Source organism: Carlito syrichta, unplaced genomic scaffold (assembly GCF_000164805.1).
Source record: "Carlito syrichta isolate Samal-C Ts95f unplaced genomic scaffold, Tarsius_syrichta-2.0.1 Scaffold303719, whole genome shotgun sequence".
NCBI classification, from domain to species: Eukaryota; Metazoa; Chordata; class Mammalia; order Primates; family Tarsiidae; genus Carlito; species Carlito syrichta.
The window spans coordinates 396,871-414,508 of NW_007247815.1; positions in this window are offsets into that span (position 1 = coordinate 396,871).

The window sequence follows — 17,638 nt, forward strand, 5'->3', positions numbered from 1 at the left end:
CTAGGGTTTTCTTCCCGGTGTGTATTTTTTTCAAAAAGATAAACGAGACTGGATTCTGTGTTCGAATCAGTCTCTTGGAAGAAGACAAGCTCTTGGAAATTCAAGGGTGAGCGTGGCTGACTCTGCAGCAGAAAGCAGCCCTGCATGAAGTCAAGATCCACTCACTCTCTTCCTCAGCACATGCTGTGGAAATCAAGAGTCTCTGTCCTCCTCTCTCCAGACAGAGAAAAGTTTAAGCAGAACCGGTTGCATCATTGAAGCAATCAACTTCAAGTCCAGTTTTCTCATCTACAAATAACATCACATTTATGTTAGAAGCTTGTTAATTTAAAAAACAAACAAACAAACAAACAAAAAGCAAGTTGCATAGCACTTTGCCGAGAATGTTATTTCCACATGAAAATGTGTGCCAACTATGTTTGAGGACAGGTCTACAAACTCAGAGAGGGCTATTATTATTAGGTCACTGTGACATCCCAGGGAAATGTACTGTTCTGTGAGTTATGATCCTGGGATCAAGTTTAAAGTGCCAATTTCAGATAGGAGGACAGAGCAAACAAAGTGTGCCTATGCCTCTAAACCGAGTGACAGAAAAAAACAAAGCCTCTCCAGATTTGAGAGTAAGTGGGGAAGGAAAAAGTGGTTTAATTCAAGAGGAAAACTAAATCATGTGTATTCATTTATTTTCTGTTACTTATAACAGAATACCTAAAACTGAGCAATTCATTTTTTTTTTTTGAGTTGGAGTCTCACTCTGTCGCCCAGACTGGGGTGCAGTGGCCGCTCCCGGCCACCGCAGTCTTGACCTGCTGGGCTCCGGCGATCCTTCCACCTCAGACTTCCGAGTAGCCGGAATTACAGGCATGCGCTACCACGCCTGGCTGATTTTTTGATTTATTGTAGAGATGAGGTCTCGCTGCCCAGGCGGGTCTCGAACCTGCGAGCTCAGGCAATCCACTCACCTCAGCCTCCCAAAGGCGCGGGATTACAGGCTGAGCCACCGAGCCTGGCTTCCAATTACTTCTTGAAGGCCTTTAATTTTGCCCCACTGGGGATTAGGTTTCCAACACATGAAATTTGGGGGACACATTCAAACCATGACACCACCCGTCTGTAAATTTTAATCCCCGTGTGCAAAAAAACCAAATCGCCTCCAAAAACCAAAACCAAAACCAAAAAAAAAAGCCTGGAGTTTTTGTTTTCATAGTAAAGTGTCACAGGGGATGTGTTATAGAATGGTGTTTGTTGACAGCATGATATGGAGAATTTGGAATGCAAGAAGAGAACATAAACAGCTTTAGGAAGTCTCCATGTCTGACTTAGTGTTGGTAAACTCACGTGAGAGAAACAGAATTTGGAGAATGTCCAAAAGTGAATAAAAGGATGGAAAAAAAAAAAAATCTTTGGAGGAAAGGATTAAGGAAATGGGCATGAATTTTTTTTATAAAGTGAAAGGAAAATCCTTTTGAATATGCACATATTTAAATATTTTTAAAGACTTCAGTTTCTTGCTCCAGATTACTTGACAGAGAATTTCCTTTCATAAGACAATCACTGCTATTTCATATCATTTCCATAAACAAAGTGTGAGTAACCAAGCACAGCAAGTGAATTAAAGTTTCAAAGGTACCAACCTTGTGTACTGAATATCTGTATACAGCATGGAATTTGTAACTTTGATGAGAAAGTATGCTTATGGCATGTTATGTATTTGATGTCTGGGTCTGCTCCTCTATAATTTCATTGTGTTCTACCCAGATACTGTATCAGGTTAACTTCTTTGTGTGTCAATATCAATGCACAACAGACAGGTAGAAGAATAATCCAGAAATTTACTTTAAAAACTTAATCTGTATAACAAGTTAGAAACAACTCAGCTTTATGAATTGTTTAGATGAGGCAAGTACCCAGTAAAATTAAAATGAGTTTACCATGGATTTATGCAATGCAGCTAAATGGGTTGGAAGATGTTAATATGGGTAAGATTTGGTTGTTAATCTTGACTCTTGGTCCTTGACCTTGAGCAAGATGCTTAAAATTCTCTGAACCTTAGCATGGCCATCTGTATAATAAGGATCATAATGTAAATTCATGAGGTTATTCTTAGGAAATGAGATAAAACTCTTTATAGGATGGTGGAAAGAATTAAGTGAGATAATTAATGTACACTATTTCAACAATGCTTGACATGTAGTAAGCTCCTAATAGATGTTAGATATTATTACTATTGTATGAAAAAGAATCTAACTTGATGCCCAGCACTTAGAGGAACTCAAAAGTATTAACTAAATCTGAATCTAAAAGAACAGACTGAAAACAAGTGGTGAGATTCTTCAGCATAGAAATGAAAGTATTAAAGGGAAATATATTAGAAATATATGAAATCTTGATGGGAACTTTTAGAATAATTTATTCAAAATTTATTTTCAAATTCAGTTGTCCGTCTCAAAATGGACAGAGAGGATGATAAGAATGAAAGAAAAACTTACACAGAGGACATATTACAATTGAAACTCATTATTCCAAGATGTAGTGGAAGATAAAAGCAGAAGTAGTCAAGTTGAGGAAAGATTCAATAAGTGATAAACAGGCTAGTAGAAGCAGCCAGGGGCACTTACAGCACAGCCCTCGCCTGCAGGAGCTGCTGTCATATAGAGTAGGTGTGTCATTCCAGGCTGACACTGGCATGCTCACTAAAGCAGTCTGACCCTATTTGCTTTTGCTCATGTAGGATGACCCTTCCTGGCCATGCCTGTAATGAATCACCTTAAGAATCACCTTAGACCATTGCTCTCCGATGGTGGCAGACTGAAACTTCCAGGGCAGGTCACACAAGAACTACTTGCATGTTGACTATTTAGTGGATGCTTTCTAAACACAAAGTGGAAGCAAACATTCAGGCAGCCTGTCATTCTGCCCAGTTTGATATCAACTGATCTTCTGAATCTAAATGTATCCTGTAGATGGGGATAGGAGTAGTGAAAATACCAAAAGTCAGAGTCATAGGAGGAATTAGAGCTTAAAGATACTGCAGTGTGACAACCCACAAACATATGAGATGATTCATAGTGGATATTTTAACTATAGATTCACATTATGCATCAGACCAAACATTTATCTCATTTTGGAAAGAATATAAAGAGACTAAAAGAAGAAAGGAGAGGGTGGTGAATTTATAATCTTTCTGCAGAAATGCTAATCACTTTGATAGAACGTTAGAGGGAGGGCAAGCAGAGAGGATCAAAACAGTAAGCAATGCAAATGAGAGAATTCTCTCCTCTAACCCCTGTACCTAGAACTGCAGACAATTCGCATTTGAGAATTGTTTCCAAAGTGCTGTGGCCATCCTTCCAGCAAGCCAGGGGAAGAGAGAGCAAAAAATCAGCTGGTGCCTGAGCTTTCCGGTCTGTAGCATACAGTTTATTTTGCCACACCTTAGAATTAACCCTCAACAATGTGGAGAGCAATGCCTCCTACCACACAATCCTAAGAAAAAGCACCACATTGAAGTGTGAGGACAAACAGTAGATAACCAAAAGCACTCCCATCAATCACTTGCATTTGCATTGGCTCCTGGGTCTTGTCTAGGTCATGTTATGACTCCTTTATTAGTGTTTAAGGTCACCAGGAGACAGGCAAGTGCATCCTATATCAGGAAGTGTAGTGAGTCTCGGGAGTGAGATATTTGGCTTTAGTGGCACTGTGGCTGTGACTCGGAAATCCAGGGAAATGACTTAAGCTCAGTCAGACCCCAGGCGCCGCGCTGCCTCCCGGCAGATAGAATGAAGTAGAATAATAGAAGCCTTCCTGCTATTCTCAACATTAGGTTGAATTCCGGTCAACCCTTCCCGCTGAATTTCTGGACGCTGTTTTCTATTCAGCCCTCATGCTGCAGGCTGGAATTCACGGGGAGGGACTCCAGGGAAAGGCTGGCTCTAAGTTCAGGCTGGACAGTGCCAAGGGAGCCCTCCTGCAGGAAGATAGATTAAGGGGCATGTGTATCATTTGGTGGGTGAGGGCAAAATTCAGTGCCTGTGTTGGGCTCCCAGAGAAATGACGGCCTGGGAGACTTAGACCTGGCAACCACGAATACTGACATTTCCACACGCTCCCTTGCATGGTGACTAACTTCCTCGGCTTAAATTCAGTGGAGAAAGAAAGAAAGGCAGCAATGGGCATCTCCCCACCCACTGAGAAGCCTGTGTCCTGGCAAGATAAGCTCTCAGCATGTCTAGTTTCAGCTAGGCTCTTTCTTTCCCTAATATGATTTCCATTTGAGGTCCTAAAAATTTAGATGACCTCACTAGAATATGAATCGGCAGCCTGCAAACTTTTTATTTATGACATAACGATAAAATGCAATTGTTGAGGAAGGTGGGATAACGAGCAAAAGTCAGCTCAAAGAAAGGGAAAACTTTCAGTGTCTTTTAATTTTTAAAATATCACTCGCTATCACAAAGGCAAAGTTGTAAGTAATGGGTTACTTACTACCTTCTCACTTCTATGGATTCCTCCCTTCCTCACATCAAGACATTAAAGCCCCAGTAAAATCTTCAGCATGCTGAGAGTTGAGCTGTGACTGTGATAGAGTACTGGAGTTTATCTAAATGTTCATACATTCGGTCTTTGATGTTGGAAACGGTTGGGGCTCAGAACACAATATTCCCAAGTATGGCGCCTTGACATGATGAGTATTTTGAACATCGGAAGGAAGGCGTCTCTGACCTTCTGCCCGCCTGTCTTCTGGCCCTCTCTTTCCCCAGAGGGAGTCATAGAAACCAGAATTCCTCTTCCCCGAGGCGGGTCATAGAACTGGAACCCCTCTCCCCCACAGCAAGCCTCGAAACCTAGAAAGGTCACTCTCTTCCTTCTCCCGTCTCTCTTAAAGATGCTCATTCCAGAGGGGACCTGCTTCACACCCTGGAGGAAGAAACATTATACAGAGAGGCCAGGAAGAATCTGATCAGCTAGGCCTTGCTGGGCTTTCCCCCTCAGTTGCTAACCATTAGATGATACCTTTTTGTCCAATCACATTTCTACATGGCAATTCATTCTTTATAGAACTAAGCCTAAAAATAGTGTTCCCTCGGTCTTTGGATCATCAATTCCGAAAGCTTTCGTGTCATGGTAAACTTGGATTACATACATTTGTCATGCTTTTCTTTTGTTAACCCTTTTTTTGTCAGAGGAGTGTCGGTCATGACCCACTCATGGGTGAGGAAAAGTGTTGCACCTTGCTGTTTTTATAAAACCAAGACTAATTTGAATCATGGAAGACTGTTTTTCTTGTGACTGGTCAGTCTGCTCAGGCCCATGTGCACACACACGAGGCTGGCTCCGAAGGCCACAGCTTCAACATGGTAAAGGACGCCGGGCTGTCAGCTGTCAACAGGCAGAGAATGTGTGAGTAGCTCTTACAAGGACAGGCTTACCCTCTGAAAGCCTCAGCCTAATAGAGCGTCTTACACAATGTAGGTGTTCAGCAAATGTTTAAGTGGCTAATGGGTGGGAGAAGTTGACTAAGCCCATGAGGGCACAGCACTAAATATTTAAAAGGAACAAAAAAAAATACAGAAATAAAATGAACAATTTCATATTCACAGATAGCTGGAGAGTTAACATTTTAAAGATTGCATGGCCTTAAAGACCACTTCCGGTGCCCACATTCTACTATTGGTTTGGGAATGGTAAACTGAGTTTTTTCTTACCATGAGAGACACTTGAACACTTCTGGTCATTCTTAGATTCAGAGAAGTACCAAGGCCGGAGAAGACGGCAGAGAGTTTCCTACTGGTAGAATCTGGAACAGCAGGCGCAGCTGAGTGGATGTTTTCCTGTTATAGTAGGGCTTTCTAGAGCTGAGAACTTGTCCTGAAATAATCACAGATGATACACACGATGAGAAAGTTTTGTCTGGGGCCTCTTTAAGCTGCATGTGCTTCAGGGGTGGGAGAGGTTTGTGGTGCCACATGTGTGGAGTGCCACATGAAAGACGTTTTGGAGCACAACCCCTCTGCCCCCACCCCCTGTGCCCGCAGCCAGCCACTGCAGTCACAGACCCCGAGCCAGGGGACAGCGCAGAGTGTGTGGGCTCTGCTTGCAGGCCTCATGCCACCTGCCACCCAGGACCTCACACTTTATCACACTCCAAAATCACAACTGCAGAGGACTGAAGGCTTCGACATTTGGTCAAGTGGACATTTCTGGCCATTTGAAATCATGTCAGGTAAATAAAATATAACGTCTTGATGGTGGCTGGTGCTGCGGAGAGGACGAATGGGCAGACAGAAGGATCTTTATAAAGACAAAACCCACAAAGCATGTTGGACATCAAACATCAATGACAGAGTACCACTTTGATGAGTGAATGAGAACCAGATGGATCAAATTCCCCTTGAAATACACATAGGATTGAAAATTAAGAGAAATTGTGCTGGACACATCGCACGGTTCCAAATGCTCACCAAAGCACTGGAAACCAAAGGGATTTGACAATTAAGTGACATTCATCCGCCTCTATTTCCTACATTCTAATTTGCGGCATGAAGAGTTGGAGAGAGAGCTTTATGTATATGAAATAGAAAAATGTTCTTGGAATACCAAGAGTGGACAAAAGAAAAAAGAAATTCCTTCGAAGTGTATTTTATTTATTGGCTTAGGTAAATAAGCTAACATGAGGCTCCATAAAAAATATTTATCTAGTTACAAGTGGGAAGAAAGAAATACTTGCATATGTGTACGTACAGCCCAGCCCAGGCATTTGATTAAAGACACTTGATCATGTTTGACAGATCTTAATAGGTACTTAAAATGTGAACACACATGCAAAGACAGTCACATGTTTGTGGGGCGCGTCCTGACCCTGACGTGTTGATCAGCCCTTCAGAGAGTTGCTTTTCTTAGGGATTACTCACTGACACGTGACCTTCCACACGGGCTGTCTGTTCCACTGGGCAGCAAGCAGGATGGAGCTGCAGGCGTTTGGAGAACATGGCCCTGGCCTTCCAGTGCCCTCTGGTTTCCACGCACATGCGACCGAGTAAACACAGCAGCTCCTGTTGTATGACTTGTAGCCTCAGCGGTGTTCCTGCCCCAAGGTTTGCTCTGTTTATTTAATTTTTTTGCAGGGACAGAGTCTCACTGTCACTCAGGCTGGAGTGCAGTGGTGCAATCATAGCTCACTGCAACCTTGAACTCCTGGGCTCAAGTGATCCTGCTGCCTCAACCTCCCAAGTAGCTGCCACACATCTAGCTAATCTTTTAAACTTTTTTTTGTGGAGGTGAGATCTGGCTATGTTACCCAGGCTGGTCTCAAACTCCTGGCCTCAAGCAATTCTCCCACCTCAGCCTCTCTAAGTGTGGGATTACAGGCGTGAGCCACTACACCCAGCTTGCTGTTTATTTACCTACAGTTCTCAGGCTCCCCTGGGCATGTTTGAGGCAGAAGTTCTGGACAGAGGGAGTGTGATGGCTTCATGAAATGCTATCATCCTCACTTGAATCTTCTCTGTGTCCCCAAAGTGCTGCTCAGTCAGTGTGTGTGTGTCAAGATGAATGTTGGAAGGGTACTCTGGGTCACCCAGATTTAAATTCAATTCACGGCTCATTATTTGTTGTATGAACTTGAGAAAGTGACTTATCTTTTGTAACCCACTTTCCCTATCTTAGAAATGAGCCTAGCAATGTGTTCTCACAGAATTCTTCTTCCCCAAGGTGGGTAGAGGAATAGACCTGGAAACCCTCTCCCAGGGGTAAATGTCAGGATAAATGTCAGTAGTACACTCCTTTTCGCCTAACATATGAAAGTTAAAGATTAAAATGTAGTAACAAGAGGAAACAGCACGATTTATCCTTTTTCTTTCTACAGAAAAAAATAGAAACATTAATAAAAGACTACCAAGGTCTGAGCAGCATTAAAAGAACAAAGATAGTAAAAATGGTTTTACTATCTTTGGTGATGAGACAACATATGAAAAGTTGGTGGTAGGCTCGGCCCGGTGGCTCAGCCTGTCATCCCAGCACTTTGGGAGACAGACGTGAGTGGATTGCCTGAGCCCGCAGGTTCGAGACCCACCCTGGCAATTTGGTGAGACCTCATCTCTACAATAAAACAAAAATTAGTCGGGCGTGGTAGTGCGTGCCTGCAGTTCTGGCTACATGGAAGGCTGAGGTGGGAGGATCGCCAGAACCCAGTAGGGTGAGGCTGTGGTGGCCGGGAGTGTGCCACTGCACTCCAGTCTGGATGACAGAGTGAGACTCCAACTCAAAAAAAAAGAAAAGAAAAGAAAAGAAAAATTGGTGGTGAGAGAACATATGAAAAGTGCCTGGCATGTGGTCCTACTCCACAAACAGGTGCTATCCATTTTATCAAATGAAACAATCTTCTTTTTTTTTTTTTTGGCCAACAAACATAGTTAGCCAATACAAGGGAAGCAACCTCGTTGTCATATCCTCTGGTCACTGAAATAAATGTGGTAAATTCTAAGGTCATGCTGAGCTCAGCCTTTTGAGTCACACAATTTTGACATCTCGTCAACATTTCAGTGGTTGCATAAAAAACATTTGCAGTCCCCTAACCCTCTTGAGCTTCAGAACCCAGGTCAAATGAAATGCACTGAATGATTAGAAGGAAAAACATTAGGTTACAAATATCTAGACTTGGCCGGGCACGGTGGCTCACGCCTATAATCCCAGTACTTTTGGAGGCCGAGTTGAGAGGACTGCCTGAGTCCGTAGGTTTGAGACTGGCCTGGGCAACTTGGTGAGACCTCATCTCCAAAATAATAAAAAAATTAGCTGAGCATGGTGGCTCGTGCTTATACTTCCAGCTACTTGGAAGGCTGCGGGGAAAGGATCGCCTGAACCTAGCAAGTCGAGGCTGCGGTGACCGGGAACATGCCACTGCACTCCAGTCTGGGTGACAGAGTGAGACTCCAACTCAAAAAAAAAAAAAAAAGCGTGGGGAAATAACTTGTATAGACATGTTCCAAAGAAGATATACACAATAAGCACACGAAAAGATACTCAACATCACTAATCATTAGGGAATTGAAAATTGCCACACAATGAGATATTGCTTCACACTCATTAGGGTGACCATTATTTAAAAAACAACTAACAAAACCCAGAAGATAACAAGTGTTGCTCTTCTCAAGCCTGGCCCACCTTGGCTGACATTCACCTGGAACTTGGACAGAATCAGATAACCAGGAATAATGGTTTAGATATTGGTTTGAAGTCACGACTTGGGTTCAGGTTCTGCTTCTGACAGTAGCTGCATGACTCAGGTGAGTTTCTTAACCTTCCTGTGTATACTTCCGCATCAATAAAATGGAGGTAGGAAGACTATATCTTTCTCATGATTTGAGAATTAAATGAACCAATGCACATACAGTTCTAACACAGTTTCTACCTAGCACATAGTAAGCCTTGATAAGTATTAAATATTATTTTATACCAATTGTTAGACTTACCAAATGTTGGACATGTTACCAAGGAAATGCTTTGTTCTTGGAGATTTCCAAAGATTCAAATTCATGTACACCAACAGAACCAATGCAATTAACATTTAAATTATGAAATTTATAATGCACATAACATTCTATATCTTAAGCAAACAAAAACATGGTATTATGGGAACAGTTTTCAAACATGCCTCTGTACAAAAGCATATACTTAAACCTTCATCAGAATTGCAATGTTCCATCAGTATTTCTGAATCTCTGTTTGACTTTTAGATCAACTTCTCTCTTAGAGTAGGATGCAATTTGCTCCAAAAGTTGTGCTTCTTTCAGGTATACCTTGGGAATTCACTTTAGTTTCTTTTTTTTTTTTTTTTGAGTTGGAGTCTCACTCCGTCACCCAGGCTGGAGTGCAGTGGCACACTCACGGCCAACCCAGCGTCGACCTGCTGGGCTCAGGCGATCCTTCTGCCTCAACCTTCCAAGTAGCTGGAATTACAGGTGTGTGATACCACGCCCTGCTAATTTTTTGATTTTTATTGGAGAGAGGAAGTCTCACCATGTTGCCCAGGCTGGTCTCGATCCCGTGGGCTCAGGCAATCCTCTCGCCTTGGCCTCCCAAAGTGCAGGAATTACAGGCTTGAGCCATCGCACCTGGCCCGCTTTAGTTTCTAGTCAATCCAGGCCCGATGATTTTGCACACCTTTTCCCATGAGAAGCCATAATTGAGAAGAAGGAGGCAGTAAAACCACCCAAGTGAACGTTGGATTCTACCAACCAATGAATAAAACACTTTGGTGGGTAGTGGTGGTGGTATGTGGTATGTGATGTGGTTGTAGGAGGACTAGGTTATAGTTACAGATAATTGTTTACCAAGTGAAGAGCAAGAAGACCAGCAACGTGGTAAAGATTTTTCAGTGTCGTTCATTGCTCTCTCAATTCCGCTATTATTATTGCTTATAAATATAACCATCATTTACTGAACCCTTACTATGTCCCAGGTGCTGTGCTAGGAATTTTATAAATACTGTGTCAAGTAATACAAGAACACCGGATGCTGGACTCGAATACTCCCATTTGCAGTTGAGAAAACTGAAGCCTGCAGAGTTTATTTATTTATTTATTTACTTATTTTTGAGTTGGAGTCTCACTCTGTCACCCAGACTGGAGTGCAGTGGCCGCTCCCAGCCACCGCAGCCTTGACCTGCTGGGCTCCGGCGATCCTTCTGCCTCAGCCTTCCGAGTAGCTGGAACTACAGGCATGCACTACCACACCCGGCTGATTTTTTGATTTGTTGTAAAGATGAGGTCTCGCCAAGTTGCCCAGGCGGGTCTTGAACCCGCGGCTCAGTCAATTCACTCACCTCAGCCTCCCAGGGCGCAGGATTACAGGCTGAGCCACCGAGCCCGGCTGCCTGCAGAGTTTAAATGGCACAGTTTGTGAGATTGAAGTCATGGAGTCAGAGAACCCATTATCTGATTCTGAAAATGAACTCTTAACCTACAAGTTCTACTGCCCCCTAGTATATTCTACTATCATTGACAGAATTTAAAATGAGCTCAGAAAGTAAATAATCAGTTCTCTATAAGTCTCCATAGCTCCCAATCTGATTATCCTAACTAAAAAGTTTTCAAAGGAAGTAAAATGCCATCCTATACATTCGAAGTTAAAGAGGAAGAACCACAACATTGAAACATTGAAAGGAAGTCACTGAATTGACTCTCCATCACAAGAAACTCTGATGAATGTTTGCCAACCTCTTCATGGATACTCCCAGCACTGGGGAACTCATTACCATGTGTGGAGCTTACTCTACTATCAGACAGCAGGTACTGTTGGAAAGTACTTGTTCCGTCTCCACGTCAGTCTACTTTCCTGTGTCTTCCTTCCACTTTTCTGGCTCTGTTAGAGCCCCACAGAGTAATCTAACCTAACTCCTACAAGATAATCCCAGCTTATCATTAATGCTTTGGTCTTCCCACCTGACTTAAACACAAATTATTCCTGGTATAGTTGGAGTCAGCGGAGACGGAGAAAGAGCATAGACTTCACAGTCAGAAAGTTTTTTCAAACTGTGGCTTAATCGCTCATTACTTATGATCTAGTGATGTTACTTGACTTCTCCAGGCCTCAGCTTACACATTCTCATAAAGTTTTTACAGAGGACACCTGAGGGTTGGGATGAGATGATAGATATAAAATGCCTTTGTGTGGTAAGCACTCAATAAATAGTAGCTGTTATTAAACATTAATCTTTTCTCTGGCAAAGGGGCCACGTTTTTTGTTTGTTTTGCTAAACTAAAATATTCAGTTATTTTCTGACTGTCGGGTAAGCTAGTGTTTCCCTAGTCCAAAGCACTTAGGTGAATGTTCTGTTGTGTGCTTAAATAGCACACATTTAGCAAACTTTCCAAAAAGATGTTAGTAGTTATATTTGTTACTGTTGGTGTGGTTATTGTGTTGGTTGTTTTAATTTCCTCTAGATATATTTAATTTATTTTGGCCCCTCAAGTTATACATATGGATACTGGCCAAGTGTCCAAACAAAATCAGAATCCTAGGTGAGGTATCTGAGCTACATGGTCTAAGATCAAGTTCTTAAACTTTCTGGTAATCTTGAACTTACACTCTTTCCTCCTTTCTCCAGGAATTGGTAAACATAAAAGTGACTTTGCCCAGCACTTTGGGAGGCCGAGGTGAAGGAATTTCCTGAGCCCACGGGTTCGAGACTAGTCTGGGCACCTTGGCGAGACTTCATCTCTACAATAAATAAAAAACTTAGCCGGGCATGGTAGTACACGCCTGTAGTTCCGGCTACTTGGAAGGCTGAGGCGGAAGGATTGCCTGAGTCCAGCAGGTCATCGCTGGGGGTGGCCATGAGTGTGCCACTGCACTCCAGCCTGAGTGATGGAGTGAGACTCCAATTCAAAAACAAAAAACAAAACTGACCTTGGAGACCTCACGTGGAAGATGGGAGAGCTGCCATCAGGCTGGGTTCCCAAATGACCTCACGGATCAGAGCCGCTCATTGGCCTGAAATGCTGACTTTGGAGTCGTTACATAGGAGAGGAACACATTTCTTTGTTCTTTGTGCCACATAATTATTAGGTCTCTTCTTAAAGACAGTATCCACTGGTTCTATCTAATACAGCTATGAAATCCTGTTTAATTTCTGGAGTGAAAACAGTCATTGTTTCTCCTTTATTCAACCATAATAAATTATTTATTTTATAGAAGCCACTGTTCCAAAGAGAAGAGTAGGAAAAAAAAAGTTAACCCAATGGGGACGCTGTCTGGGGAGTAACCTAAGTGAGGACCACCAGAACTTTCAATGAGTTCACTCCCTGGGCAGTGCCAGCCTAGACCTAATTTCTGGATTTGTTGAGACTAGACCAGTGTACTGAAGGGAAAGAACAACTAGATATTTTCTTTGCTCCATCCTGCGTAGAGCCCCACAAAAAATCCACTCACGCCACAGAGTTTCTTGCTTGAGTTTTCGGACACTTCCTGTATGTTTTACCAAAATTAATTGTTTCATTCAACCATGGAGTTTTTTTGTTTGCTTTCTCCTATTACTTCAAGCATTAAGTGTGGGCCATTCTGGTTGGAATACTGTCAGTTTGGGGGGAAGCCCCTGTTTCTCTGATCTGTGCTCTGGGTCTGGCAGCTTCAGTTGGCTTTCCCAAAGAGCCCCAGCTGTAAATGGTGGCAGGTTGTCATCGCTAATATGCTCCGTGCACAGGGAATCCCGTATGCGACTGGTGGGAGAGGGAAAGCATGAAGACATCCCATTTGTCAGAACAAGCTGGTCGGTTTCCTCAAGTAAGGAGATTGTCTGACATCCAGTGGTTTCCTCCCCGAGAGATATTATACTTCCTTAACATGCCAATAAGATTAGTCTGTAAAATCACTTTTTGCAGGTCCTAGGCTGCTTTTCAGAGGTATCTTTAACCTTCCTCACCACGATTTTTTAGCTTTTCTGGACAAGCACAAGGCGTAAATCACAATATTTACAACCTGTAAAATACGGGGATAGCATATAATATTATCGCAATACGTTGTAATCATCATTAATGACAGAAATCTATTAAGCTCAACTCCTAATCTCCACGGTCCAACTTCCTCTACCTGCTGTCTTCCCTTTCACAGGTGATGGCAACTTCATCTTCACACTTGCCTAGGCCAGAAAACTCGATGTCATCCTTGGCCTTTCGTTCCCTCTCATTTCACAACCAATCCATCGGGAAATCCTGCCAGTTCGGCTTTCAGAATGAATCCAGAGTCCGGTTCCTTTGCTCCACTGCTCCATTCTCGTGGAGATGCCAACGTCTCCTGCATGGATTAAGTGGCCTCCTAACCCTTCTGCCTGCCTTCTCCAGCCCCTGAAACACACACCACACACACACACACACACACACACACACATACACACACACACACACACACACACAGGCAGAGATGGAGAGAGACAGAAAGAAAGAGAAAGACAGAGGGACGCAGAGAGAGAGAAAGAGAGAGAGAAAGTATAATCTCAACAGAGCAGCCAGAGGGATCCTTTTAAAAAGCAAGTGAGGTCACTTAGCTCCTTTGTTCAAAAACTTTCAAATGGCTACTTTTCTCTGAAACAGCCCAAGGCGGTAAAGCCCCCATGACCTTCTGACCAAGTACCTCTCTGTTGCTCCTGGATCACACGAGGACTACTCTTTTATGGGCATTTGCTCTAGTTCTTAATGTTCTCTCCTCGACCTCTGCTTGGATAATTCCCTCACCTGTAAGACTTGGCTGAAACATCTCCTCAATGAGGTCCACCCTGACCACCCTGCTCGTGCTGCCATGCTCACTTACCCTATTCAATATTTCAGTAGCACTTATTTTCTTCTAACATATGAGGTCATTTGCTTAGTAGGTTTACTGCCCCTCCCACCCACGTCTACCATGTAAACTTCATGAAGGCAGAAATCACTGGGCGTCTAAAAGAATGTCTAGCACATAGTAGGTACCTTATATATGTACCTGTTGGAAGACTGAATGAATGAAACCTATGTGTGATGAGCTTGATTCTTTTTTTTTTTTTTTTTCTTTTTTGAGTCAGAGTCTCACTCTGTTGCCCAGGCTGGAGAGCAATGGCACGCTCACGGCCACCGCAGCCTCGACCTACTGGGGTCAGGTGATCCTTCCGCCTCAGCCTTCCAAGTAGCTGGAACCACAGGCATATGCCACCATACCCGACTAATTTTTTTGATTTATTGTAGAGACGAGGTCTTGCCATGTTACTCAGGCTGGTCTCGAACCCCTGAGTTCAGACAATCCTCTCGCCTCCACCTCCCAAAGTGCTGGGATTAAAAGGTTGAGCCACCACGCCTGGCGAACTTGATTCTTTTAAGAACGTGAGACGAACTGGGATGATCCACTGCTGCAGAGCCTTTGTCTTCAGAAGTCACTTTCTTTTCTAAGAGGAAGGGTATGGCAGAGAGAAAGTGCTGGAAGCTGGAGAAGCCTTTCCCGAAAGTGGATCAAAAATCATAGAGCGGAATCTTGGGACAACGGCCTTGGAAAACTCTTTGTGTGTTACATTTCGGGACGACTGACTCTGGAGCTGAGAACACTCTGCTTTTGGAGTGAGAACTTGTCCTTGTTTTCAATTAGAATCCGAGTGTCTGAGAAGAGCTGTTCAGATTGAGTTCCCTGCCTCCTGCACAAACATTTCCTGGTCTGGTTTCAGGTATCGCTCTTCTTAGGTGGGTCTGTCATTGAGGGAGCAAAGCGCCTTGGGATTCAGAGCCTGGGCCGTCCCGTGGTGCTGACGCACGTGCAGTATCTTGGATCTCTATTCAGTTCCTCATTCACACTCACCTTCGGGCTGAATGGTGAATGTGGGCAGGGGAACCCAATGCCTGCACCTGAAGGGAACCTGCTGTCTGCTGTCTGCTCACCCCTGATCCCAGGACTGTCCCGCCTCTGGGAGGATTACAGTGAGGCAAGGAGGGCAGGGCCCGCGGAAAAGAATAAGAGGGAGGAGGCATCCAACAGCAAGGGCTAAACGAGGGTGATTAGATGGAAAGAACAGATGGGCTAAAACCGAAAGAGGAGAAGACAAGCCGAGAGGCGGGGGGGAACCCCGGGACGGTTCATTCGCTGTGCGTGCCCCTGACGCCCTGGCATTTCCATGCCCTAGGTTCCCTGGTGACATGAGGAGGATGAGGTTTATTTTTTCCTCCATAAAACATGGGAAAAGCGACTTCATCATTCGTATTTGAAATCACTGCCAGTAGGGAAAGAAAATGCTTTCCCCCAAATCTCGCAGGCACGGGTTGTTTGAAAATATAAGAATTAAAGAGCTCTCAGATGACCCGCAGACCACTGACACACTTGCCAAGACATTCCACATTGGACTTCTAGCCTAAACGGGCGATATTTTTCTAAGCTTCCAGATCGATTCTCGACACCACCTTCTGCAAGCTGGTTTTAGTCACCGGGAAATTTATGAACAGCAAATTGCCTTTTGCCTCATGAATGGACGCACTGCAGGAGTAGCCGCGATTGTGATGGTGCCATGTATTGACAGAAGTTAGAGGGCTTCTCTTTTCAAAAATGAAAAACCTCTATCAAGGAGACTTTGGGGTCTCAGGAGTCCCCAGCATAGGTCCTAGGAGTCTGTGGAAAGGCCCTGTGTCATCCAAACAGCCTCCTGTAAGGTAATGGCCATAGCAGCCCATATGAAAGAAACAGTGGAAAGGTGCAAAAGTCATTAACAGGGGAGAAATAGGAAGCAGTCAGCAACGCTTTAAGCAAATTACTACCATGAAATTACACTCCCAGCTTGAGATAAGTGTCCGGGATCTGTTAAAGCTATATACACCTCACTGGCTTAAGTGCCACTGAGGAAATTTTCCTCTTTGGTTTATTTATGAGGTGTGAGATCATGATAGACGGTGGTGCTGGAGGGAAGGGGGCTGCCCTTGTCTTCCCAGGCTTCCTGCAGGGCTGATTCCCTGCCTCTAGGACTCGCCAAGAGAGGCTTTGCCAGTACTTGCTTGGATAAGGGGCTACCTTTTTGGATGAAATGGAAACCTACTGGGCCTTCTGTGTTTTATCCAGAAATTGTTTGGAGGAGAAAAGCCCAGGGCTCCTTCCTGTATGACCATGGGTGTAAGAAGGCTGGGCACTGGCTGCTGGAGCTAACTGGGCACCTCGGAGACTCCCAGCCACGGCCTGCTCGGCCACGGGCCTCCTGCTGCCAAAGCCTGCTTTCTGCTTTCCCTTCCGAGAGTCTTGGACCTCTCCAGGTTGCACATCCCTGCACCCCGGCCTTGTTTGAGGTCCCATCATCCTCCCTGGCCTCTCTTTTGGAATCGACTTTCCAAAATGTTCTCAGTTCCCAGTGACTCAGACCCTGGTGGCTGTCTGCTAGCCCACCACCATCTCATCACGCTCCAGACCCTGAGCGCAGGCTGATCTGGAGGGGGTCTCCTTGCCTCCCAACCCCACCTCCCCACCCCCGTCACAGCCGCGTGGACCCTTGTGCTCAGACACTTGGGGTGCAACTAGAGCGCCCCTCCCCTTCAGGAGGCCTCACCCGCTGCAGCACGTGTCGGTTGAGTCTCTGGATGGTCTGGCTGTGGCTGAGCCCAACTGGAGACACTGATGTGCTGTTCCCCCAGGAACCGTGCTGGTCCCCTGAGACCCTAGATGCTTCCACGGGCAGTGGGTTTCTCTGGAAAATACCTCGATTTGTCCCCCCGGTGCCTCCGGTAGGAAGCCAGCACTCTTCTTGTGTATTTCCTTGGTACATTGTTCCAGCTCTCAACAGGCAGTCCAGAGTGCTAATTCTCTGTTACAGTTTTTTCCTTGTATTAATCACAAAGAAATCTGTAAGAAAATAAGCCTTTGATTTTTTTTTTAAGACTTTGAGTTGAATTGTGGAAGTTCACTTTTTCCGAGAGGCAGGGAGTAGGCTATAATATACGCAGGGAACAGTGGATTCAGAGAAATGGAATAAAGACTTTTTAAAGGTACAAGGAATAAAGCAAATAAGTCTTGATGTCATTGCAGTAGAAGGTCTTTTTATCTACAAAATCTTAGAATTGCAAATACTAGTACTGACAGGGAATGCGGAGATTATTGTGTCTAATCTCAAAATGAAAACACTAGTACCATCTACATATATCTGAAATGC